At 47.6% G+C, this 27,567-nt stretch overlaps 1 protein-coding gene across 2 annotated transcripts in view; it reads left to right on the top strand.

Annotated features, from left to right (window-relative positions):
- The window catches only part of FGD5 (FYVE, RhoGEF and PH domain containing 5), a 123,271-nt gene that overhangs the window by 15,767 nt on the left and 79,937 nt on the right, over positions 1-27,567 (top strand). The gene's annotated exons all lie outside the window — the stretch shown is intronic.

Here is a 27,567-nt window from a genome sequence, read left to right as displayed (position 1 = left end):
TTTTATAATTCCATGCGAGTTGGTGATTTTGAGCTTCACAAGAATCACAGAATTCTCATTTATTAAGCACCTGTCTTCAGCAACACAGTGCTAAGTGCTTTGTATACACTTAATAAATACCCATTTGATGCAAAATACTACATAGACTGGTTTGTCCTAAGTGCCTCACTTTTATTTTATTTTATTTTATTTTATTTTATTTTATTTTATTTTATTTTAGAGAGAGTGCAAGTGTGAGCTGAGGGAGAGGGGCAGAGAGAGAGAGAGAGAGAGAGAGAGAGAGAGAGAATCTTAAGCAGGCTCCATGCCCAAGGCAGAGCTTGACGCAGGGCTCAATCCCACAGCTCTGGAATCATGACCTGAGCTGAAATCAAGAGTCGGACGTGTCACTTCTGAGCCACTCAGGCACCCCCTAAGTGTCTCATTTATTTTTTTTTTAATTTTTTAATGTTTACTTATTTTTGAGACAGAGAGAGAGAGAGAGAGAAACATGAGTGGGGGAGGGGCAGAGAGAGAGGGAGACACAGAATCTGAAGCAGGCTCCAGGCTCTGAGCTGTCAGCACAGAGCCCGAAGCAGGGCTCGAACTCACAGACCGTGAGATCATGACCTGAGCCAAAGTCGGATGCTCAGCCAACTGAGCCACCCAGGCGCCCCCTTAGTGTCTCATTTAAATTCCCATAATTGTATATTTGTTTTTTGCATGATGATGAATCTATTTTAATCATTCAGCATTATACATCAACATGGATCCCTGATGCTCCTTTTCCCCATTTCATTATTAACATTTTCAAACTTACAGAAGAATTGAAAGATACAGTGAATGTTTGTTTTCCCACCACCTAGATTTACCATTAATGTGTTGCCACACTGGCTTTTTCTCATCTTTTTCTTTCTCTGTTCTCTCTAGCTGTTGTGATCAGTCCACATATTGTTCTTGATGCATTTATGGTGGCTTTTTATGTTTACAGATGACGACCCTGGACCCCAGGGAGAGCACAGTGGCTAAGCATGTGGACTTTAGGCAGGCTGCCTGGAGTTTCAGTCAGTACTCCACCCCTTACTGTCTGTGTGACCTGGGACAAGGTACTCACCTCTCTGCACCTTGGTTTATCTGTAATAGGCAATGAGAATAGTCCCTGCCTTATAACATTGTTAAACCTGAATGAGTTAATGTTGTACATAGTGAAATGATAAGTAAATATTAGCTGTTATTCAGTGACATGGTCAGGGTCACATAGTGGTGGATGCAGGATTTGAATTTGATTCTAGAGGTGTGGGTAGCGAATCCGGTCCCTTTCACTGTGGGGATGTCTCTGACTCTGTCTCCCACATGGAGGTTCTTCTGCATGAGTTTGACTCAGTGTTCAGGACACCACTTGCGAGCTTCAGCTGTGGGGTGTGGTGTCAGCATTACCTCTGACTTCCTCTTGGGCTGGGGTCAGGGCTACAGACAACAGCCCAAGCGATAATGGCTTGGAGTCATTAGCAGCCTCTTATACCAAGGACGGCAGGACCAGAATTTTTATAATTCCGTGCTCATAGTAGAAATGCCTATCTCTGTGACTGACATAGCTGTTATTTCACTTGTAATTCACAATTAGTTAGGTACATTCATCTCCAGGTGAGAAAACTGAGGCCCACTGAAGTGCTATAAACTATCCCCTGTTGCACAGGTAGTAAGTGGCCAAACTAAAATCTGAACCCAAGTCTCTCTCTCTTTTTTTTTTTTTAATTTAATGTTTATTATTGAGAGACAGAGAGAGACAGAGCATGAGCATGGGAGGGGCAGAGAGACAGGGAGACACAGAATCCGAAGCAGGCTCCAGGCTCTGAGCTGTCAGCACAGAGCCTGACACGGGGCTTGAACTCACAAACCGTGAGATCATGACCTGAGCCGAAGTCGGACGCTCAACCAACTGAGCCACCCAGGTGCCCCCCAAGTCTCTTTTTTTTTCTATTTTTTTTGATGTATATTTGTTTTTGAGAAACAGAGAGACAGAGCACGAGTAGGGGAGGGGCAGAGAGAGAGGGAGACACAGAATCTCAAGCAGATTCCAGGCTCTGAGTTGTCAGCACAGAGCATGACACAGGGCTCAAACCCACAAACTGAGAGATCATGACCTGAGCCTAAGTCGGACGTTTAACCAACTGAGCCACCCAGGCGCCCCATGTCTTTCTGAATCCAGTACTCTTTCCACTACCTCTTGTTTCCTGTAGTGAAAAAATGCCACGTTTTCTAGTTGTCTTTATCCGACAGCTGTAGTGTCTCCTTTGCAGAAGACAAGCTAGCACAGCCACCACCAAAATGTTGGCTTTGTTTATTGGTCTAGAGGGCTCGAGGAAAAGTGGAATGACACTTTCCTTTATTTTCTGATGGGTGGTGAGTTTGCTGCTCTGTTGGGAGCTCATCAAGAAGGCTTACAAGCTTTCCTGGAACTTGCTAATGAGCTATTCAGACATCTTGCCCTCCCTCAGGGCCATAGTGGGAGACGCTTGCCCTTGTGTAGCTCACTGTGCCCCTAGAGCAACCAGGAACTCTGGGTGTGGAGCAGGCCATCTGTTTGGGTTGTACGGGTTGTTCGGGGGGCTTCAGATGATTCGGCCCACCTGGGAGCAGCAGCTCATGAGTGCTCATGCCTTCTAGGGAGAGTTCTGGAAGGTCTAAGGTCCAGCCTTTCAGGGCTCTCTTCTCCCAGCCTGGGGGTCCTTATAGAGCTGTTCATTGTTGGAATGCAGCTTGAATTGCATGTTCAAGGGTTTGTGGGTTAGCCATATTATACAACATTTGTGTGAGGATAAGGAGTGGGAGCATCCAGGTAATTCAGTATTTTGGCTGATGATGACCATTTGAGAAATGAGTGATTCTTGAGGAACTGTGCCAAGTGAAATATGGACAGAGATGGACCAGGTACCACTGTGGACTTACAGTGAAGGATAGCAAGAGGTCTTACACCCAAGTCCCTGGAGTGCAAGGTAGAAAATGCTCAGGTTCCAAAGGGTAGAAGTCCAGGGGAGGGCAGGATGGCTTCATGGGCACTGATGGAAAGGTAGGGTCTTGACACATGGAGATAGGAGAGAGATGTGAGGACATGTGGAGAAACACAGGCCTGTGGTTTTAGCAGGTAAAGCTGCAATGAACATGGTTTAATCTTGGTTTAGGAGTGCTTTGATCTCTTTATTCTGGAAAACAGCTCACATCATCTGTAGGCATGGGGAATAATATATGGAGGAGATTGGGTTGAAAGACTAAGGATGAAGCTCGAACACTGTGTTTTTCTGATTTCTGGTTCTTGTAGTAGAATGTTGCCCCCAGCTTGGCCTGTTGATCAGTCCCTCTGCTAACATTCGTTCAGCATCTACTAAATGTCCGCTACTGTTTTAGGTTCTATAGGTTCCCACCACCACCTGGAGAGAGAGACTGATAGAGGCCATTAGAAACCATGTGATAAAGGTTTTGCTGGAAGCCCATCCTGTTCTGGAGGAGGGGTGTAGGAAGCCTGGACCATCTGGGAGAAACTTGAAGTGGGTATTGGCAGAGGAATAGGAGTTTGTGAGGGAGACAAATAGTCCAGGAGGAACACAAGCATGTGCATGAGTCTGGGGGTTAGAAAGGACCATGAAGTGCTCAGATGGACCTCAGTGTACACATCTTTGTGATACAGTTGGGGAGGCAGTTGCGACCTAGCGAAAAAGTCCTTTGAATATCAACTTGATGAGTGAGCGCATTACCCATGGGCAGTAGGGCAACCGTGGCAGGTTTTCGGCAGGGCAGGGCCACAGTGGAGATGCCGCATTGGCACAGACGCTCTGTTGGCACGGTGAAGCGGAGGAGATGAAGAAAACGGAAGCAGGGAGACTAGTCAAGAGGCCATTGCAGTGGTGCCCTCCAGAGAACATGAAGACCAGGCCAGAGCCGTAGCATCAGAAAAGCAGGGAGTGGGGTTCCACGGTGAAGACAGCCACCCGCTTGTCCGGTGCTGACCAACTCCAGGGCTAGCTTGGGGCTGCCTTGGCTTTCCTCGTCCTTTTATTTGATTGTTACAGCCTGTCTGGGCCCAAATAAATTAAATATTTCCAGCAAAAGGCAAGCAAGAAGCAATAAGAATTCAGTCCTTAAAAGTTAAAGGATACAAGCTGAGTAATAAAGCCGGGAGAGGTAATTGTACAGGCAGTCCAGACCAAGGACAGCGACTGCAGCCAGAACGCTGAAACCCAGCACAAAATCTAGCATGAGAGCCCTGCCTGTCTCCTCCCCGGCTCCCAGTGCCTGTTCACCATCCTTAGAATGCAGTAAATATTTTGCAGAAGTGATTCCCTGAGAGAGTGAAACCTGACTTTTTATTTTTCACAACCATAGACAGTGCTGCAGCAGCAAATACACGCGTCATTGTGATACAAAGGTGATTTACAGACTCAACTGTAAATCCTCGGGTGGGTGCACTGCAGAACTGCATCTAAACCTCCCGCTGACTAATTCCATTGGTGCTGAGGGCTGCATGCCTGGGTTTTTGGCACATCCCAGCCGTGGTTCATGGGTATCTTTATATCTGCCTGTAAGCTGGGAGCCTTCCTATTATTATTATGTTTTTGACAAATGAACTCATGCAGAGCTTTCATTAAGTTTCATTGAAAGGACCTGGAAATGCCATAAAAATTATTATAATCTCAAAACCATCACATTCCGAATGCATGCGGCTGTGCTTCTTGTTGAAATTGACTGATGAGAATATTCAGTTTTTAATTTTCTGACTTAAAATAAGACCATCTGCAGCTGTTTCTTTTAGCAATAATTTTTAATTAAATGCAATAAAATTTACGGGTAAGGACCCTAATAAGAAAATCGTGTCAGAAACACACTTATTGTAACATTTACTAGCATGATATTAAGGCCCCCAACCATTTTTTTTCCCTTGCAGAGCTATAATACAGACGAAATCTTGATTAAGTGTTAATCACAATGTGGTTTTACCTTCATAAAATCAGGGTTTCCCCCTGTGGGAGGCGTGAAAATAATTCTCACTAATAGAAGACAGTCTTGTTGCACAAGTTCTTTGGTGAAATGTCAGCAGCCGGTCTTCTTGACCAGCTGAGCCCCAGAAGAGGAGGGGAGTCTTTGTTCCAGCCTGAGTTTGGGTGGTGCTTGAGATATTAGACCTTATTCTCCCCACCCCACCCCACCCCCACCGTGGTTGGGGGATGAGCTTATCACGCATTGGATGCAGCGGAAGAAGAAAATTATCTATGTATTTCATGCAGCTCCTCGGTAAGTGAAGAAATCAAGTGCCTACTACGTGCTAGGCTGTGCTCTATTTAGATAGAGTAGGGAGCAGACAGATAAGGTCCCTGCTCTGGCAGACTTGGTCTTCTATTAGGGAGAGGCAGACAGTGAACAGACTGAGAAGTAAACAAGATAATCATAGATAACTACATCATTCTTTCCTGATGAGATTTTGTGTGTGTGTGTGGGGGGGGAACAGCAATGTGACAGAAAGTGACTGGTGGAAGGGATGTTTTAGGATGGTCAAAGAAGGCCTCTCTGAGGAGGTGATATTTGAGTGAAACCTGAAGATGGTCAAACCACCATGGGGGAAGGGCATTCCAGGCAGAGGAAACAGAAGGGACAATGGCCTTGAGGCTGGAGGACCCTTGTAGGGTTTGTGGGGAGGCTAGCATGTCTGGATTGCATAACAAAACAGGGGGAGTGTTGGGGGTGGGGTAGGCAGGGGCCTTTGTAAAAGACTTAGATTTTACTTTAATGAGACACCAGTGGAGAGAAATGTCAAGATCTAAAAATGTTTGAATTATCTGAACTCTTCAGACCATTTCATAGGATTTGGACATTTAGGGTCAGATCACTAAATAATTTGAAAATTATAGCAAAGAGTATTTGCTGTTCAGGATGGTTCTGAAAGTATAACACAGGTTTGAATTTAGGTCCCGGCTCTGCCCCTGGCTATGTGAGTTTTGAGCATCTGTGTCTCAGATGTCTCTCCCACCTGTGACTGCTCTGAAACTGCTCGGAACTAGCAGTTCTGAGTTCCCCATCTGAGTGTTCTTTACAGAAGACTGTGGTGGCCCAGGGAGCTGAGAGGGGACTGGCCCAGCCACACTAGAGGAAGGGTACAGGTGATAAGGCTGGGGGAGGAGGTTCTTTTTTTTTTTTTAACGTTTATTTATTTTTGGGACAGAGAGAGACAGAGCATGAACGGGGGAGGGGCAGAAAGAGAGGGAGACACAGAATCGGAAACAGGCTCCAGGCTCTGAGCCATCAGCCCAGAGCCCGACGCGGGGCTCGAACTCACGGACCGCGAGATCATGACCTGAGCTGAAGTCGGACGCTTAACCGACTGAGCCACCCAGGCGCCCCAGGAGGCGGTTCTTAAAAATGAATGTGCTGCATTTGGACTTGTCCTTCCTACGTGAAGATATAATGTGTGAGCCATACAGAGCTATTGAAGGTTTTAGAGCAAGAGAGTGACTTGATTAACTGTTGCTCTAGCACAGTGATTGTCAGATGTGTGGGGTAGAACAGAGGAAAAGAAGCCACCACAGTAAAGTATCTCAGGGTCAAGAGACTGAGGCATGGCAGAGGGACCTAGCTTCTTCAGCCTCTGTAGTGTGATGGCCTCTAAGTACAGCTACTGCAGTCACTGAGAGAAAGATAAACCAGCGCTTCCACTCCTCTGGAACTCCCCAGCACAGGGTTTCTCAGGGTGGTCGATGGCAGTTAGGCAGCACAGATGACAGAACCACAAAGGCAGCATGGCTTGTCAGGAAGACAGAATGAGTTCCGGTCTGCCTCTGTCCCTTACCTTGTCATTTGATCTGAGCCTCAGTTTTTTCACCTGTTCATGTGGTATGATGGTCCCTTCCTCTCTGAGTTATCCTGTGGCGTTAGGGCTGGTGCATGTACAAGGGCGTTGTCAGGTACTAAAAAAGGACGCTGTCAGTCTTGTGCTTTGCTGCTGGGAGCTGGAGTGGACATACGCTGCTGTGCCCACAGCACATGGGACTTTCCTGCATGTTCACTCTAAACCAGGCACTGTCTTAGACCCTTATGTACATCAACTCAGTTAATCCCAAACACCACCCTGCCACACAGGTACTTTAAAAAATATATACTCAGCAGATGAGACATCTAAGGTATAGTAAGTCAAGTGCCCAAGGTCACAGCAGAGCCAGAATTTTAACCTAGGCAGTTTGCAATCCCCACACTGTCACGTCTTCTGTGAGGTGCTTTCTCACTTTATGTGCATCACTTCATTTAATTTGCTGAATGTCCCTTTGTCAGGAGTTACCCAGGTTTACTTTTTTTAGTAGAAAAGGAAACTGAGGTTCAGGGTGGTGACATGATGAGTAAGCCAGTTAAGTGACAGAGCTAGGACGGGAAGGAAGGTAGCTCTAGGTATGGCTTCTTCCCTCTTTCTGGTTCACCCCCATTGAGAATTTCCCAACTGGAGTTGGCCCTCCATCTGTCAAAGGTGAGGACACACAATGGAATATGAATCTTCAGAACGGAAATGTCCTTATTATAGGCATTCAAACTGGGCAGCTTATGATGACTGTCCACTTGCTTAGAGACACATGGCCAGGGGATGATGTAAAAACTATATATAGAGAGAACAGCACACACTAGTATAGTAATAATCAAAGGGATGATATTATGCAGGAGGTTAACGCTTCCTTAGATCGCCTGGCAGAGCTCAGGAGGGCCCTTGGGGCATTTATCATCTGTGCTCACGGTACTCCAGGTCAACAGGACAAAAATCTCATAATAATTTCTGAGTGATGAATTAATGCGTTTCATCTGGCTCCTTGAGACTGCCCCAAGATTGTCCAGCCTCCAAGAGGTGAAGGCAGCCGCTGAGCTGTGTGCTGGAGAATTCTGAACTTGCCCCTGAGAATTGTAGTGTTTCCCTGTCTTGGAGAAGCCTGTGTCTTTGGCTGTTTTCCTGCAAGATGAATGTCTCAGTGTTGAGATTGTTTTTGGGGATGATGTGGCTGGTCTCTATGTAAACAGACCCATTCTCTTTGTGCTTGAGTTTGGTCTGGAGTCCAAGAGAAGTTTCTCCAGGTCAAGGCATGACCCAAGAACTTGAAATTTCAGGCTCGCTTGCATGATTTTAATTAAGAAAATAAGACACACACACACACACACACACACACACACACACACACACACAGATACAAATCCTGCCTTACAGAGATCTTAAGTTCTGTTCTCTTGTTATGATGACACTTTCTTACACTGAGAGATATGTGCAGTGGGGGTTCCTATGAGGTAGTGAGCTCTCCATCATCGTCTGTAATTAGCACAAGTGGAAAGGATAACAGAATCTGTCATGAGGTTGTTGTAATTCGTACAGGCCGGGAAATCTGAACTCTTGGGATTGTTTTTGGTTGGGCAGATTAGAGTTCTAAGGAAGCAGGTGGGCTGCTATAGGGACTGTCTAAGTAGCCTCTGAAAAGTATCCAGGTCCCCAGTTTGGAGAGGCCCCAGAATACTATAGAAGACTCAATATCAGCTCTGGAACCAATTCCAGAAGCGGTCTCCTGGTACAAGGAAACATGCTTTTCATGCCCCTTTCCCACCACATCTGAATCCTCTGAGGTACTGAAAGGCTCACCTGCTGAAAGGTGGCACGGGGAGATGCAGTAGCTCCTGGGCTCTGGCCTGCCTCAGGAGAGGGCAGAAGTCCTCCTCCCTGGAGCCAAGGGCCCAGCTGTAGTGAAGCGGATGGGAAGGTTGGTTATTCGGTGCTTCTTGGGGGTTCCCTGACACATTTAATCTCAGTGGTTTTCAAACTCTGTGTTGTAGCAGGATCCTTTTTCAGATGAAATCTTACTTGGAACTCCAACAAAGAAGGCAAGAGTTTGTTATTATAATTCTCTTTCATAAGTTCAAATTTTCAATACTTCATATGAAGCTAGTTAACGAGATCATCATGATAAAGAAACGTCTTCATGGACATCATGATGGAAGAGACATCTTCCAACTTGGAAGTTGGGAGTTATGGATTGCATTGTTGCTCTTACAGACTAATGAGGGTGATGATTATACAAAGGCATGTATCATAGGGGTTGAGAGCCTGTGTTCTAGAGCAGATGGTTGGGTTCAGATCTCAGCTCTGCCAGTTTCTAGCTGTGTGTCCTTAGACTGATTACTTAATCATTCTTTGCTTTACCCACCTTATCTGTAAAAACAGGGAAGATGACACTACCTACTATAAGAAATTGTTGTGAGGTTTGAATGAGTTAATACTCGCAAGGAATGTAGCGGGGGCCTGGGCGTCTTTTAGGTGCTCAAAATACTTTTAGCTGTTGTTGTTAACACTGTAGCAATATCTGTGTCCATGAAATGGGAAGCAAACTTTTGTGAATCCTTGCCCACAGGAGTCCAGGATTTCTAAGGAACGCTTTGAAACCCCACCTCATCTCATACGATCTGGGCAGTCTTCTTTTAATGAGTGTGATCTGTTGGATATACATATTTATAAGTCTTTTTCACCAATAATGTAGTCAGTGGTTTACACAACCCTGTGCCAGACATATTAGGGGAGGTGGAAAAATGGTTTCTGCCCATCTTTCAAAAACAGGCCTTTTGTTCGGTTGAGGGGGAGAAGGTGTGGCAGGTTAAGAAGTAGTTTAGGGTAGGGCACCTGGGTGGCTCAGTCAGTGTTAAGCATCCAACTCTTGATTTTGGTTCAGGTCATGATCTCCTGGTTCTTGAGATATGAGCCCTGAGCCCCACATCTGGCTCTGTGCTGACAGTGTAGAGCCTGCTTGGGATCTCTCACTTCCTCTCTCTCTCTCTCTCTCTCTCTCTCTGCCCCTCCGCTGCACTCACACGTGTTCTCTCTTGTACTCTCTCAAAATACATAAAATAAATATTTTTTAAAAAGCAGTAGTTTAGAGATATATAACTAGTGGATCTTAAATTCTTGGATTATAGTAACCTCACATTCTGTGTATAAGAATGGAAGTGAAATTAAAGATATGAATGGGGGGGCGCCTGGGTGGCGCAGTCGGTTAAGCGTCCGACTTCAGCCAGGTCACGATCTCGCGGTCTGTGAGTTCGAGCCCCGCGTCGGGCTCTGGGCTGATGGCTCGGAGCCTGGAGCCTGTTTCCGATTCTGTGTCTCCCTCTCTCTCTGCCCCTCCCCCGTTCATGCTCTGTCTCTCTCTGTCCCAAAAATAAATAAAAAACGTTGAAAAAATTTAAAAAAAAAAAAAAAAAAAAAAAAAGATATGAATGGGGAAAAGAAGCAACACTCTGCAGATTCCACGGTCTACAAATATTTCATATGCATATGTGCACCCCACTACTTTATATGTGTTAGCTCGTTGATTATCAGCCCTATTTTACAGGTGAGAAAACTGAGGCTCCAAGACATCATGTGGCAGAGGACACAGACAGGGTCCGAGAACCTAGAGCACAGAGTCAGGACCCACGGTGGGGCACAAGGAGGCAGGTCCCAGCCCCACTGAGCAGTGCCTGGTCCTGGCAGGAGTTGCCCCACCTTTGGAGGAAGGGTGTCACCCTGCCATGCGTAGGTGCAAAGGGGCTGGCCGAGCCCCCGTCAGAGAAGCTGTCCTGGAGATTCCTTTTGTGGGCCAGAAGCTGGGATAGAAAACCCAGAAAGTTATGAAACCTTGATGTGGCCACCGCATAACTGTTTACTGCACTTTACAGTTTACAAAGCTTTTCCATGACTGTTAGCTCCATTGATTCTCCCAACAACCACCATGTGGAGTAGGCAAGCAAAGACCTGTAGGTAGCCAGGCAGAGTTACTTTCTTTGTGATGCCCTGGGTAAGCTGTTCTCCTTGGGTGTGTCTCAGTGTCCTCAACTGTAAAATGGGCATAAGATTGTGACGGGTATCTAATTGGTAACCCATGCCAAGTGCTTGGTGCGGGGCTTGGCATGAAGGAGGTTCTTAATGGATGTAATTGTAGATATTATTATGATTGTACCTGCTATGAAGAGGGGATCTGAGGAAGGACAGGAGGACAGGCTCCCTCTAAGACTGAGGGTTTGGAAAATACCAAGGAAGGGGTGATAAAGAGCAAAACAGGAACTGGAGGCTCCAGGTTTTGTCCAAGCTCACATAGCCAGCTAGCGGGGTATCCGCTACAGAGCTATGTGTTCCGTGAGGAATTGAGGTGAGCAAACCTGGGTCCCAGGAGTGACCTGGAGTCAGGATGTGGCAGGTTCCAGTCCATACCTGGAGCTGCTCTTGGGGTGATGTCATGCAGCTAGGGATTGTTCTGTGCCCTTGCTCCCCTTCCAGGACGCCCCTTGTAGATGCTACATCTGGTTTTCAGAGAGGTCCCTGGTTCAAACCCAAGTTGTCTTGCTGGCCTGAGGTCAGAGGTCAAGGCGAGGTTCAGAGCCATGGAGTGAGTCTGTGGCTTAGAAGGGTCCACGGTTTAGGGTGCTGCTCAACCTCTGGGATGAGGAGGCCCTTCCCCTTTCACCTTCCTACTCCCTTCCCACCTTCCCTCTTCCCAAACCCAGTCTCAAACTCTGGGAGGCCCTGAGGTCTCCATCCAAGGCCAGCTAGCAGCACTGTAGTGAAGGCATGTTTGTGTGCTATAGCCTTTGTCCCAACTTCTGGTCTTTCTTTGACCCCGCCCTGTACCAGTGTTGAGGAGGGAGGTTCAAGACACCCCTGAGCCTATCACCTTTCAGAGGAGAAAACTGGACCCAGACAGGGGACTTGGTTCCTCATTTCCTCTTTCCACTACCTAAGCTGCCACCCTCATAAATGCATAGGGAAATGGTGAATAGGAGGACATTGAGGGCAAAGGAGGAAGGGCATGCCATTGATGGAAGTTTAGATACTGTGTTAAATGTTTGGAAAAGTATTCTGGAAGAGAAAGTCTCCTTTGTGTTCTTCAGACCCCAGCAGGTAAGCATTACCTTGCTGACCTCCTCACCCCACGATTGACCACTTTCTCCTTTGTACCTCTGTGTATAATCTGCTCACCTGTGTTATTTGTGTAACTGTCTGCCTTACCCCACTGTGAACCCCTCCAGGGCTGCACACCTACAGCTCATCCATGTGTCCCTGGCACTTGGCACAGGGCCTGATGCCCAGGTGATGCTAAACAGAAGTTTGTTTGGTTTTTTAAAAAAAATTATGTTTATTTATTTTTGAGAATGAGAGAGAGAGAAACAGAGTGCGAGTGGGGGGAGGGTCAGAGAGAGAGGGAGACACAGAATCCGAAGCAGGCTCCAGCTCTGAGCTGACAGCACAGAGCCCAACTTGCAGACTCTGGGGACTCGTGGGGACTCAGGAACTGTGAGATCTTGACCTGAGCCAAAGTCAGACGCTTAACCGCCTGAGCCACCCAGGTGCCCCTTAACAAAAGTTTGTTAGACAAGTAGATGTATTCTGGAGGCTGAAAGACAATGTGTTATCTCAGGGGCACACCCCAACCAAATAGGACTTTGCACAGATTCTCCCCAAGCCCCATCAGTGCTCTGGGTCCTGGGACAACAGGACGACAGGCAAGGCAGGTTGACATGAAATGCCTAATTGCATGGTCAGTTATTTAAATTCAACTGTGTGAGTGCTCTAAAGAAGTGCAGAGCTTCTAACAGGTGTTCTGACCTATCTGTGGCTGGAAAAGACCTCTAAGAAATGGGACTCCTGCTCAGTCCTGAAATACGATGAGGAGTCAACTGGATAGATGGGGAGGGTCAGGAATGACCCTGTGGGAAAAGCACAGTCATCTTTCCAGATGAGGAAACCAAGGCTCAGAGCAGGTATGTGACTGGTCTGAGGCCACACAAGTATCAAGAGGAGAAGCTGGGATTTGCACTCAAGTCTCCAGAGCCCATACCTCTTCTACTGGCCCTGCCCTGAATGAGGCAGGAAGCCCAAGCTGGCCGTGGTGACCTCACAGTGTATTGGGCCAAAGCCCTTACTTCCCACTGGGAAGGCTGGACTCCACACACTCACTGCTTGACTCCCTCCCCATACCTGGGGGCTCCCCCATTCCCAGTTCCTTCCTTTCCTCACTCACTCTGCATTTCATCTGTTTTGGTATCACATGTTACCCAGGCCTCTCTGTCCTTGGCTCTACAATGAGGGGATCAGGCAACAGACTTTCTCAGGCTCCTGACAGTCTGGAATTTTACTACATTCAGTTCTGACCTTGGGAAACATTTATGAGCCTCACATTAAGAAGGAAATATGCTAATCAATTTAAGGATCATTCAGTGGGCATCTCCCAATGCCAGCCCCTATAGATCAGAAGCCAGGGACCACAAATGCAGCTCAGACTTCAGGTTTTGGGGGAAGGTAGATCCATAAGCAGCTGAATGGGTACAATTACAAGTACAATAGGAAAATTAACAATATTCTGGTAGCAGAGAAGGAGTGGCCAAATCCATTGAAGAGAAGGCTTTCCTGAGAAGTTTGCAGGGCTCATATTGGACATTTGAACTGAAGGGTGGGTAAAAGTTTGCAAAGTGAACACGTATGAGGAGGGCATTCAAACAGAAGGGATGGCATACACAAAGCCACACAGTGTACAAAGACTGTGGACAGGTGCACGGTGGCCAGACTATATGTGGCAGGGAGTGACCAAAGGTGAGAGTTTTGAGCCACCAGCTTGAGATTCTGAAATATAGTGGCTAAGAGTGCAGGTCTGCGGTGGGATGGAGACTCCCAGGCTGGGGCTCTGCCTGTCCTTGCTGCCTTCAGTGGACCCTTCTCCCTGTCTTTTTCAGCCTCCATCAAAATTGTCTGGGATTATATGAGACTCCCCTCCCCCAGCTGGAGAAGGGGGAAGTGTGAATGTAACAATGTCTTTGAGGCCGGGGACTGGTCTGAGTCCCAATTATCCCTGGAGAGGCAACTACTCAGCTCACAGGGGCTTCATTCTCAAGTTGCTTCTAATCGATGGTGCCCTGGTGACAGGCATAAATTAATTTCCTTTGAATAGGCCAATTAGAGCTAATCACTGGGGGAAATGTATTTAGGTGGCCTTAGCTCTAGGCCTAGGCTTCTCTAGATGTAGCTTTTCAGAATCCTGGTCTCTGAGTTGTCATCCGCCCCATCCCATCCCTGTCTCTTTGGCCCAAGGAGTAGCTGGATTTTATATAAATAAAGTCTACGCTGGGTAGACTGTCCACCCACAGAGGCGGAAGCAGGCTGAAAACTACTGAGGAGCACTCTATAACTCACCGTGTCTAAAGTGATTGGTTGTGGTCATTCACAAAGGTGTTCATTGTGTTCCACAGTTTGGTTTTGGGCTTAGAGCTCTGAGTCTCCCTCTGAGAGCAAGGTCTGGCCCAGAACATCTGGGCTCTTTGGCTCTGTGTCTCTTGATTTGTGATCTTTTTGTGGTGTTCTACTTTCTGAGCTTTGCTTTCCCCATTTGCAAAATGCACGGTCCAGGGAAGTGATTTCTGAGATGACATATTAGTTTTCTATTGCTGCCATAGCAGTATACCACGCACTTAATAAAACAACGTCCTTTTTTTTTCTATCTGACAGTTCCATAGGTCACAAGTCCAGTGGGCTGTACTCTGCTTAGGGTCACACAAGGCCAAAGCCAGGGTATCCTCTGGCCTGGGCTTTTATTTGGAGGCTGAGGGGGAGGATCCACTTCCAAATGCATTCAGTTTGTTGGCTGAGTTCAGTTCCATGTAAGACTCATATAATAGGATAGGGGATGTATCTCTGTTTCCCTGCTGGGGGACTGGTTTTTGCATCTAGAGGCTGCCTGCATTCTTTCTCATGCTTTCCATGGACCCCCCCTGCAGCAATAAAGAAAAAGAAAGAATCTTTCTCACACTTTGCATTTCTGACTCCAGGCAGAGAAAGCTTTCTTTTTAAGGACCAATGTGATTAGATTGACTCACCCAGATAATCCTGATAATCTCTGGATTATAACATCTGTTAATTTTAAATACATCTGCAGTCTCTTTCGCCATATAATGCAAAATATCCATAGGTCTCAGGATTAGACCTGAGACCTGAGACCATTTTTTAAATTTTCTTTTAACATTTATTCATTTTTTGAGAGACAGAGACAGTATGAGCAGGGGAAGGACAGAGAGAGAGGGAGACACAGAATCCGAAGCAGGCTTCAGGCTCTGAGCTGTCAGCACAGAGCCCGACACGGGGCTTAATCTCATGAACCTCAAGATCATGACCTGAAGTCAGATGCTTAACTGACTGAGCCACCTAGGCACCCCTGAAGTATTTCTTTAAAAAAAATTTTTTTTTGTTTTAATATTTTTATTTATTTTTGAGAGAGAGACAGGGTGTGAGTGGGGGAGGAGCAGAGAGAGAGGGAGACACAGAATCCGAAGCAGGCTCCAGGCTCCGAGCTGTCAGCCCAGAGCCCGATGCGGGGCTTGAACCCACGAGCAGTGAGATCATGACCCGAGACGAAGTCAGACGCCTAACCGACTGAGCCACCTAGGCGACCCAGGGTATGGACATTTTTGAGGGCCATTGTTCTGCCTAAGACAGCCCCCTCTTTGACACCCAAAGATTCATGTTCATCCCAAATGAGAATTCACTGCATCCCAAGGTCCCCAAAGATCTCATCTTGTGATAGCATCAGCTCGACAAGTTTCATGGGGATCTCATCAGCTCCGGAGTCCCAGGTCCCATCATCTGAATTATCTAAGCAGCTCCATCCTAGGGTAGAATTCGTCTCCATCTGTGAACCTGCGAAGCTAAAGAAACAAGTTATCTGCCCCCAAAATACAATGATGGAACTGGTTACAGGTGTTCGGGTTCAAACAGGGAGAAAAAGGAAAACAGAATCAGATGACATTTGGGTACCCTCATACCCGTCTCCCAAAACCGTGGGGAAAAACAGACCAAAACCAGCCCCTCAGTCCCCTCCTCACCTTTGCAGGCAGTGACTGACTCTGTCTGTGATCTGAGCTCTGCTGTGCCCACCTGGGGAGGTCCCAGGAGGTTTGACTGCCATGGTACCTTCCCCTCCTCCTTTGGAATAACCCCCCTCCCCCCGCATGCTAATCTGATTAGCTGACAAGTGTTTAGAGGACAAGAGACACAGGATCACAGAGGTCACTACAATGGCCAGAATTCTGGCCACAGAGGAGGAAATCATGCTGTTGGGAGGAAATCATGTCTAGTAGGTAAGAATTAACCAGTCCATTTTGGTTCAAAACCCCTTTTTAAAATGTTTTGTAAAACATAACATGCACTCCAAAAATTCATATCTGCAGTGAAAAATCAAATCTTCCACCCTGAATTTCTGTTCTCCAGCCCCCCACCAGATGTTTTATATGTGTGCGAACGTGCAAGGACATGCACACACACACACACACACACACACACACACACACACACCCCTCCCCCGACCCTTGACTTTTTCTTTTTTTTTTATTTTTTTTTATTTTTTTTATTTTTATTTTTTTCAACGTTTTTTATTTATTTTTGGGACAGAGAGAGACAGAGCATGAACGGGGGAGGGGCAGAGAGAGAGGGAGACACAGAATCGGAAACAGGCTCCAGGCTCCGAGCCATCAGCCCAGAGCCTGACGCGGGGCTCGAACTCACGGACCGCGAGATCGTGACCTGGCTGAAGTCGGACGCTCAACCGACTGCGCCACCCAGGCGCCCCGACCCTTGACTTTTTCTAAACAGAAATGGAAGCATATTGAATACACTCTTCTGGACCTTGCTCTTGTCACTTCAGACATTGTTCCCTATCAAGGCATATAGATCTGCACCACTCTTTTTAATGACTGCAAGGAACTCCAATATCTAGTCACCTATTGATGGTATCTAGGTTGTTTCCAGTGTTACGCTCCTCTGAAAATGCTACAGTGAACAACTTGTGTACACATTTGCAGACATTTATGAACGTATCCGAAGGTGAAAAAAAGACAATCCCACCATGTTAACCTAATCACTGTTAGTTATATTTGTTCTTGTGTTGTGTGAATGTACCTAGGGTGTGTTAAATGTGGATATAATCATATTGTGCATAACATCTCTTATTTTGCTTATTTTATTTAATGGCATGTTGTATTTGTCTATATTATTAAGTAACTTACTAAAGTAATAAAAATTACTATGAGACAGTCTGCCAGACTCTACAGATACAGCAGTACCAAGTGATTGCATATTCCATTTGAATGGTTGTGCCCCAAATTAATGTACCCATTCCCTTGCCTTATGTATTAAGGGTGTTTCTAACATGGTGCTGCATTGTAAAGAATGCTCAGGTGAACGTACTTACAATTAAAGCATTTTCAGCATTTGGGTTTACTTCCATAAGAGAGTGGCATGGGAAAAGGGGGTGCTGTGTTGCCAACGGGCTCTCCAGAGGGTTGTGCCTGCTCGGTGGGTCCCATTAAGATGGGAGCTGTGGTATGGCGAAGGGACAGTGAGGAATAATTGCGGAGGTTGCTGGTAAAAGCACAGACAGTGGGAGTCACCGTGGCAAAGCACCGCCGTATGCAGGGTGCACGCTGCCTCTCTTCGGGCGAGGGTGTGCATACACTTGCAGAGTGCCGGAGCCCCCTGGGTTAAACACTGCTCTGTCCTGGTTGGTATCAAATTATGGAGGACTGACTAGCGGAGATGGGTCGGTGTGAATAATTCAGGAATCTCAGGCACAAAAAGGATTACTGGAGGCAGGAAGGAGATGAATAGGCTTAGTTAAGGAGAAGAGGTTTTTTTAAGGATAAGATTTCAGAAAAGATACAGGAAAAGTCAGACACCAGAGGGCATGGGTATAACTGACAATTGTCCTTTCTTCCTTATCTAGAGGGGACCCAGGTGGGGGGGCGGGGTGCCAAGCCATCTCCCATGGATCTGGGGACAGAAGAAGGCACAGTCACCAGGCAGTGCTGACCTTACTGGTATGGTTGAAGGGTAGCTGCCCCCCAAAACCTGCCTGCCTCCCACAGTTCCCAGTCACTTGAGAGTGCCTGTTCTGGGGCTTTAGAGGCACTCCCCCCACGCACATACCCCTACAGTGTGTCAGCGTTCCAGACCCTGGCTTTCTGCAGTGATTTTCCCCCAAAGAGGACTCAGGCAGTTGCTAAAATCAGGCGTTTGGCTTTCATTTCTGCCTGGCACAGTGCTCAGCCTGACAGTTAAGTTGGGTGTGCTTTTTTCCTGGAAAGGCATCCCGGCTTGGGCAACTGCAGTTTTCTGGGACTCAGAGAAATAGAACTACACGTCCCCATGTTGAAAATGCCAAGTTGTCCTCAAACCAACTAGCGGTGTTCCCAGCCAGGCCCCTCCACCATTTCCCTACAAGGAGTGTGAGGGGAGCTTCTCCATCAACCTCAGACCTCAGGACCACAGCCATCCCTTTCCCAGTCAGTCAGCGCTTGGGACCGGCTGCTGCCTGGGGCTGGAAATAGCACCTCTAGGAGTGGACTCCTCCCTGATTACCAGAGCAGGTACGCAGGTCACAGAGGCCAGCCCACAGCATGCCCACGAGGCTGGGAGGCTTGTGAAGCCCTCCTTCCCTTTCCTGCACCCTGGCTCTCCCTCACAGGGCCTCAGAGCCCCCTTCTAGCCTCACACACTTGTCGGGACCCTAGCATCTCTCCTGCCCCCCTCTCCATCCCTCGAGTGGAATTCTGTCTTGTCCTCTTACACATCCTGAGTGGTCTGACTTCCGAGCCTTTGCCCATGTGGTGCTTTCTGCCCAACTGCTCTCTCACTCTCTGCAGGTTCAGATCCTTCCAGAGGTACAGGTTGGTCCCTTTTAAGTACCACTTTCTCGGTAAAGCCTCTGTTGCATCTTTCGGTAATTAATGGTATCTCTGTTGTCATCTGAACTTTCCTCACAGTTGATCCCTACGGCTCCTGGGTCTTCTGCCTTCCCTGTTTTGTGGCTGTGTGTGTGTCACTGTGTTGTTACTACTCACGAGACCACAAACCCCAAGTGAGCAGACACTTCTGAACCCTTCTCCTTCAGTGTCTAGCCGGAGTCTTGCATTTTCAGTACTGTGTGTGGATTTGAAGATGGATGGCTGGTGGGTGGGCAGACAGATGGGTAGGTAGTCGGACAGGAGGGTGGGTGTCAGACGCTGGTCCCATTTTCTGTGGTGTCATCTTGCCCAAGACAGACTGCCCCAGTGACACCTCGGTGCTGCGCTTCCTCCCTACTGTCCTCCTCCCCAATATTAAAATAGAAAACAGAATTGTATGTTTAAGTGTTTGTTACATTTCTCGAGTGAAGTCATACGTTTCTTGTTCTTGCGTTAAAAATCCTGAGAGTTGAATACTTGATATTTCTTCAAGAAAAAGAGAATCTAAATTGAGTTCCTTCTCTTTGTGTGTAACATTTTGTTTGATTTATTTTTTTCCTTTTTAGACTCTGGCTCTCCATGAAAGGAAGGGTCCTCATCCTGAACTTAGCACACCAGAGTGTGCACACCAGAGTACCTGGCACACCACAGGGTCTCTGTAAATGCTGAGCTGAACTGCACTATGCTCAACAGCCTGGGAACCCTTGGGGTCTCTGTATGCTTGGGGACTGTTCGCTATGTGTGCTAAAAGTGAGTCTTTAGCTTGGATGCAGACTGGGTCTGATGCGCTGTGCCAGATGTCCTCCCTGCTGTGGTCTTTTCCTTCTAGCCTTGAAATCTGGGATGGGGCTCCCCCTTCCCTCTGTAGACACTCTCTTGGGGGCCGACACTGAGTCAGACCTGGTTGCAGACAGTCCTCCGCCCCAGGGCTCTGTACTAAGTCTCGTGCCGAGCGCCATCTGGATGCCATGCAGCTTACCCTGCCTTGAGGAGGGCTGTGGGGAGTCCCCCCTGCCCCCCTCCCCATCCCACTCCCTGTTGTTGAAGAAGTCATAGCCAGCCACTCCCTATCAGGGAGCCGTTTCCATGGACAAAGTACCAGTCTCATGGCTGGAAGGAACTTAGAACATTTGGAGTCTGGGGTCTACACCTGTGCATGCCCAGGGAGATTTTCTAACTTCCTTAAAAAAAGTGTTTTAAGTATAGTTGACACACAATGTTACCTTAGTTTCAGGTATACAGCATAATGATTCAATGTTTCTATATTATTATGCTATGCTCACCACAAACGTAGCTGCCATCTGTCACCACGCAACATTATCACAATATTGTTGACTATATTTTCTATGCTGTGCCTTTTATTGCTGTGACTTATTCATTCCATAACTGGAAGCTTGTACTTCCCACTCCCCTTCACCCAGTTTGCCCATCCCCTATCCCTTTCCCTATGGTAGCCATCAGTTTGTTCTCTGTATCAATAGGTCTGATTCTGCTTTTTGTTTGTTTATTCATTTGTTTTATTTTTTAGATTCCACATGTGAGTGAAATCATATGGTATTTATCTTTCTCAGTCTGACTTATTTCACTTAGCGTAATATCCTCTAGGTTCATCTATGTTGCCACGAATAACAACATCTCATCCTTTTTATGCCTGTGTAATATTCCATTGTGTGTGTATACACCACATTTGCTTTATCTATTCATCTGTTAATGGACACTTACGTTGCTTCCGTATCTTGAGTAAATAGGTATGGTCACTGTGGTAAACAACATGGAGACTCCTCAGAAAATTAAAACTAGAAATACCATGTGGTTCAGTAATTCCACTACTGGGTATTTACCCAAAGAAAATAAAAACATTAATTTGAAAAGATATTTTCTAACTTCATTTGATCCTCATAGCAACTCTGACAGTTGGAGGGAAAGAATTCTCACCTGACACATGGAGAAACTGAGGTTTGGGAAAAAGAAGTAGCTTGCTCAGAGTTGCACAGCTAGGGGAGCTGGGATTTGGATCCAGATCTTCTGACTCTCAGCTACTGTGTTTCTCAAATCATAATATGCCTTAAAAAAAAAACTGTTAAAGACGCAGGTTTCCAGGCCCTGCACCCAGAGATTCTGATCCACAGGGTCTGGGATATGGCCCAGAAATGTTCATTTGTAACAGACTTCCCCAGGAATCCCCAGTCAACCCTTAGAGGAACAATCCCCTAACCATGTGGCTTCTTCATAACTAGCTGCATGGGGAACCACCTCCCTCTGGATCCGGTCCATTGCAGAGGGGAGGCAGCCTTGGGACCTTGCAGATGCTCCTGTATTTGTGTAGAGGAAGAGATGTGGAAAGGGTCCCTTTAGACAGGTAGATATAAAAGCATTTTGCTTTTCAGTCAGACAGGCTCATTTTTAAACCCTGGTTTAACAGCTGTGTAGTTTGGGCTTAGTTGTGTCATATCTCTGTGCCTCGATTTTGTCATCTGTGAAATGCAGCTAGTGAATCCTATCCTAGTGCATATAAAGAGCTGACATAGTGTCATGCTTGAATAAAAAAGAAACCCCAGTTTCTCTGAAATAGGCCACGCACATACCTGTCTTCATGGCTTTGTTCATACTGTTCTTCCTTCCTGGAAAGTCTTTCCCTTATCTCCCCTGTTAACTAAATACTTCTGGTATTTAGTTATAGCAATAGCCCATGACTGGTGTCTCATTACCTTCTAATGTGCTCAAGGAAGTCGCTACCCTGGGTTTCAGACAGGTGTCTATGTCATCTCAGGTTCTAACTTCTGTGCCTCCTGGAATTTGAGAGTTTTGAGAAGTTCTGCCTTAGCTTACTCAGAAGTTCTGCCTAGCTTACTCTAGGGAGAGCTTCTAGATTTTGTTGTTTGGTTGGTTGGTCTTGGTTTTTCTCTTTTCTGTAAGCCCTGTCAAAAAATCCTTTGGTGCCACCCCACCCCAGGTGATCTCCTTTGCAGGGTTTCTTCTAAAGGCAGGTGGCGACTCTCTTGCTGTATCTTGTGGGTTGAGGTGAACTGCAGGAAAGGTTTCCCCTAGCTGCACTCTGAAGTCATCCTCAACTTGCTGGCCTCATCAACTCATAACTTATTTTACTCTGGGAAGTTTGAATTACAGCTAATGAGGGTAGTCAGTTTGGGTTTGGAAAGGACTTTTGAGATGGGGACACCCAGTCCCCCACTGGACACTTCAGTTCTCAACAAGCCAGAGCTTGAGCACCTCTAGGGATGGGGTTCTCATCTCCCCATGGAAAGCTATGACATTATTTCAGTCTTATCTGTTAGTTTTTCTTTCTGCTCTGGGAGGTTTGGGAAGTTTCTCTGGATGAGCAGGTGATACAGGTAGGATAAATGTAGCTGGATGTGAGAGAGTTTATCAGGATAGGAACCCAGCCCTGGAGCAGGGTTACAAGGTGGCTTTATATCAGAAACAGCATAGTCCAGGTGAGCTCTGGAGCTGTGAGCACCCCAGCATGCTTTGTCTTGTTAGATTTTACAGTTCGAGAACTGCCTTAATACACTTTATGCTCTGATCCTGCAGAACTGAGCAAAGTTCCCCCACCCTCCAACTAGTGGCGTTCCCAGAATGTGGAGAGGGGCTAAGACTGAAGTTGGGGTCCTGGTGGTCAGGGGTAAGAGGGGAAGGCTGAAGGGATGAGGAGCTGGGCGGCTCGGAGGCTGGATTTGGAGCTGGGTGTCATTACAGAGGCAAGAGCTTGACCCAGCTGGCCCTGTGGTTTATTTCTGTAAAGATGATGTGCTCTTACGAAATGCTTACCTAGTTGATATCCTTCCTTCCAGCTTGCTTCCCGTAAGACTCTTCTCCTGAATCACTAACTGGGGACAGACTCATTTAAATTGAACCTGGGTATACAGTCTGATCTTCAGGTGGAGGAAAATGCCCCGACCAGTTTAAGGGCTTAGGGGCTCCTCCCTGAAGGCACAGGGTGGGGGAGTTGAAGGATGGGATTTGTGAGGGTGGAGTTGAGGAGGGTGCCACACTGTCCTCAAGGGTTCTGTTTCCAGTTCACTGCCTCTTTTCCAGCACTTTCTTTCAGAAATGGAATTGGAAATGCTTACAGAATGGTGTGCAGTTTTCCAGGCTTCCATTGTTGTAGTCTCTGTCCTGGGCGTGTGGAAAGAAGGCTGTGCCAGCTGGCACTGCAGCCCAGCCCTCTGAACCCATATTTCAAAGCAATTACTGGCCAAAAAAAAAAAATTCAGGCTTTCCTGCACAGCTCCTAAACACTTCCAGATACCCGACCCCCCAAATGCTCATAGCGCCCGGGTCCTGACATGCCCCCATGCCAGCTCTGGAGTCAGGAACCACCATCCAGCATGCTCTGAGGTCCATGCAGGAAACAAAGAGGTGTTGTCCTGCAAAGGGGAGAGTTCTAAGCATGGGGCTGGACACCCAGGTTCTGGCCCTCTATTTCTTCTCTCTTACTGTGGGCCCCTGGGCAGGCTGCTCTGCCTCTCCAGGTACTAGTGCTTGCCGTACAGGTTTGTGGGCAAAATCAAGTGAGATGGAATATGCAGGTATATTTGTAGACTGTAGAGTGTGGTGCAGATCTTAGCCAAGGGGTGAGGGGATGGGGGAGTGGGTAAGAAAAGCCTGTACAGCCCACTCTTAGAGCCTAGGGTATTGCACTGAAGGAACCACTCCCCTAGAGGCAGCATACGTAGTCTCTTTGGAGGCAGAGAGATCTGTTCCAATCCATACTGTGGCCTGTTTCATCATCTGTGACATGAGATGATAATATGCCACTGTGTACCTGTCCCAAGGAGTAAATGAGAGATTGCAGATAGGTGCTTACCTAGGGGCAAGTACACAGGAAGCGCTCAGTGTAGCCATGAAATTAACACTATACCAAGAAAGACTTTCAGAGTTTATTGTTAGAGACTTAGGTTTTGTGATGATTTATTTGGGAATGTTGGCTCCAACCTTAAATACTCATATGATCTCCCAACAACCCATGAGGTAGGCAGAGCAGGGATTTTGAACCCTGTTTAATAGCTGAGGACACTGAGGCACAGACAGAGGAGGGAAGTGATTTTGCTCAAGGTCACAGGGTGAGTCACTGGCAGAACAAAAGTCTCCTGACTCCCAGTACAGCCCTTCTAACTCTGAACTATTTTGAGGTTGGAAATCCAACCCCCAGATGCATCCCTGGTGGGCTGTAGCCTGGAGACCTGGGTCTGTACTGGATAGAGTTTTCAGTGGACATTTAAAAAGTACAATAGGGGCGCCTGGGTGGCTCATTCAGTAGAGCATCTGACTCTTGATTTTGGCTTAGGGCATGATCCAGGGGTCATGGGATTGAGCCCCGCATTGTGCTCTGTGTTCAATGTGGACCTGCTTGAGATTCTCTGTCTCTCTCTCTCCCTCTCTCTCTCTGCCCCTCTCCCCCTGCTTGTGCTTTCTCTCTCTCTCTCTAAAAAATTAAATAAATAAATAAATAAATAAATAAATAAATAAATAAATAAGTGCTAAAGATTAAAAACTGCAACAGTAACATAGTAACAGTGTTTACAGCCATTACCCTAGATACTTTCTATATATGGCAACTCACACAAAAACCCAGTGAGATTAGTATTATCATTTTCCCCATTTTACAGATGAGGAAAACGAGGCACAGAAAACTTGCCTAAGGTTGCATAGCTGGTGAGCAGCAGAGAACCAGGTTTTGGAAAGCCAGGTGGCTGGCTCCAGAGTCTGCTCCTAAGTAGCATCTTCATTTCCTAGACTCTACATGTGGCAGGGGTATAGAGATGAGTGAGGTGTGACCTCACATTGTGCGGCAGACTTGCTGTGCAGCCTGGGTCAAACTTCTTCTCCCCACCCCACCCAGGCCTTACTTTGCCCACTTTTGCCATGGGAGCATTGGATTGGGGCAGCTCAAGCAAAGGGTGGCATTTCTCTGGGTCCTGGGGACGGCCTGGGATGCAGAGTGGCCCAGCCATTGTGTGCTGGGCTAGCAGGCCAGCCGGGTGTGGCCCCAGCACTGCCAGGCCCTCCCGGGGGAGGAAGTGTCGGTATTTACAGGAAATGCAGGACAAGGCCTAGGAGGTGGGTGGAGGAGGGGCACAGCCTTTGGGAGCCCAGAAGATGTGTCTGGGCGCTGGTGGGAGGGCTGAGGGCGGGTGCCCCTCTTCCCACCCCAAGGACAGACTTTTTGTTGTTGTCAAGGGAAAGGTCCCGCTTCCCAGGCAGCCCAGCCCCTCCCCTTGCCTCTTCCCTCCAAGACTGCCACACCCAGCCTGCCTCCAAAACGCCAAGGCAGCTGACCCCTGCTCCTGAGGGAGGCTCCTGGGAGCAGTGGAAAGAGCATGGAGCTGGGTAACAGGAGATCTGCCTCTACTCCTTCCCACCCTGAAACTCAATTTCTCCACCTGTTAGATGGGCACTTGCTGCAGCCCTAACATACATACAGCAAGCTCACTGCCCCCATGTAGCCCACAGCCCAGCTGTGAGAAGCACGACGGGGACAGAACATGCCAACTGCCTTCGGCCCTGTCACACAGGGAACATAGATTCCTTATGCCACGGTTTCACTTATGCCACAGAAGTGTTCCTTAAGAAGTGTGTGTAAATTGAAATTTTGTAAAAACAGGCCCTGTACTGATTATTCTGGGATGCAGGCTAATTTTTAAGGCCTGGATAAGAACTGGAAAGGAGGGGAAAGAATAGGAAAGGAAACTAATGTTCATTGAGTCCATGCAGGTGTCCAGGCACTGTCTTTACTGCTTTTATACACCTGATTTCACACTTTAAGAAACAAAGGTTATATTTGGGGATGGGAGACCTGAATTTAATCTTGGAACTGCCACTTTCTGGCTGGGTCTCCCTGAGCAAATCTCCCAATACCTTGGAGCCTCCGTTTTCTCATCTGTGAAATGAGGATACGTGTGTGTTGTGTCCCATAGGCTTCCTTGAGCCCGTGCCTCACCAGCCCCCTCCCAGGCCCTTCCCAGCCTTCTCTGGGTTCCCAGCCTTTAGCATGTCTCCCACTGCTGTTCACAAGTGGCCGGGGGGAAAAACTCTCCAGGGAGCACAACTAGGCAGGTTCTTCCCCTGGCTAAAAGCCTTCCTCTGGCTACCCATTACCCCTGGGATACACAGTTCAGGTGCCTTAGCCCTGCATTTGAGACGCCAGGTGCCTTGCCAACCTCTTCTCCCAGCCCTCCATGTGGAGCAGTAGATGTTTCTGGTTCCCTGCACATGGACCCCAACATTTCTCTCCACAGTGCCTTTGCATGAACTTCCCTGGAATGTTCTCCCCTACCATTGTCTTTTCTTTGTCTCCTGCTCAACCTTCAGACTCAGCTCAGTCAGGCCTTACCCTGGGCTGGAACCCTTCTGTGATTCCCTCCTCACCACACACACCCACACAGGTTTAGGGGTCCTTTACTGTGCTGCTTCCTCATAGCACACACTACCTCCTCTCCTGTCGGTCTGTTGGGCTTCCCACTAGACTATGAGTGTGCCAAGGGCATATAAGGGGGATCCCTTTCACCTCTGTGTCCCGTGCCAGGCATGGGTTAGACCGTCAATATATGCAGATTGAGTGGGTGCTCCATCCATATGCATGGCTGTGCCTGTGCTGAGTAGGGCAGCTCTGATCTTGAAGTGTTCCAAGTCCACACCCGTTCAGGGATGCCAGGAGGGACCTGGCTGGAGGTGCTCTCTCCCATCCCCATGAACCAACTAAAGACAGTAGGTATTAGTTGAGCTCCTGTTATATGCAGCATTGAATACTCTTGGCTGGCAGGAAGGAGCTCACAGTTTGGTGAGGGAGAGAAAACATGTAAAAAGCAAGACCATAGCCAGGTGAGGGTACAGGGTACCCTCCATGGGTACAGGGGCACATAGAGGGGACCAGGGCCTCTTCTGTAAGTAGGTGTGGCCACACAGGGGCAGGTTGTTAAGCTTATGCAACCTGTGTTGTCTCTTTAAGAAAAAAGAATATACAGTGAAGAATACTAAATAATCTACAGAGACTTGAAAGGAACCCATGCAGGTGTGGGGCCCAAAGCATAAGCATCATTAGCTTCTCTGTAGCCCTGCCTCCTTGGTCGGGGAAGGCTTCCTGGAGTAGGAGGTGACGTTGGACCTGGGTCCAGGGAGGAGAATCCATCAGCCATGTACCCTAGGTCCTGACCAGTGTGAAGGAGTCAGGTCAGCAGATGCTTCCCAGGCATCTGTTCTTGGCAGGCAGTCCCTGCCCTCGAGAAACAAGGTGGATTTATGGGATCTTAAAGGCTTTTGGCAAAGGGTAGCATTTCTCTGAAAATGCTTCGTCCCTATTGGGAACAAAAGAGGCAGATGTAGTTCAGCAAGACCACAAGATGGGTCATGTGACAAGAATGTGTGTGTGTGTGTGTGTGTGTGTGTGTGTGTGTGTGTGTGTGTGTGTGTCTGGGTCCAGGGGTGTTTCCCTTGCCTTTGTCACCTTCCCTTCTGGGTCTGAGCCTTAGTGTGTTTATTTCTGTCTGCCTTTGTATGATTGATTCCCTCTGTGTCCCCCATCCAGTTGTCCCACTCTGGCCACACGCGACTCGTGTGTTGATGTGTGTCTGGAAGGCCCTCGCCCTCTGCCCTTCTCGTGTGGTTGCACTGTAGACCCTGCCCTGTGTCCTGGCACCTCTTGTACATTCTCATGCCTGTCTCCCAGCACAGACGAGGCAGCAGTGAACCAGAGGAATGAATGTGTCTCATGAGTGGGCCCAGCTGAGGGTCATCTGTGGTTCTGTCCAGGAGAAGTTGGTGGAAGAGGAATAG

The sequence above is a fragment of the Panthera pardus genome, unplaced genomic scaffold (genome assembly GCF_024362965.1).
Source record: "Panthera pardus isolate Hobbes unplaced genomic scaffold, ASM2436296v1 HiC_scaffold_8, whole genome shotgun sequence".
Classification (NCBI taxonomy): domain Eukaryota; kingdom Metazoa; phylum Chordata; class Mammalia; order Carnivora; family Felidae; genus Panthera; species Panthera pardus.
The sequence above is the reverse complement of the archived record's forward strand: the minus strand, read 5'-3'. Positions and strand labels throughout refer to the sequence as shown.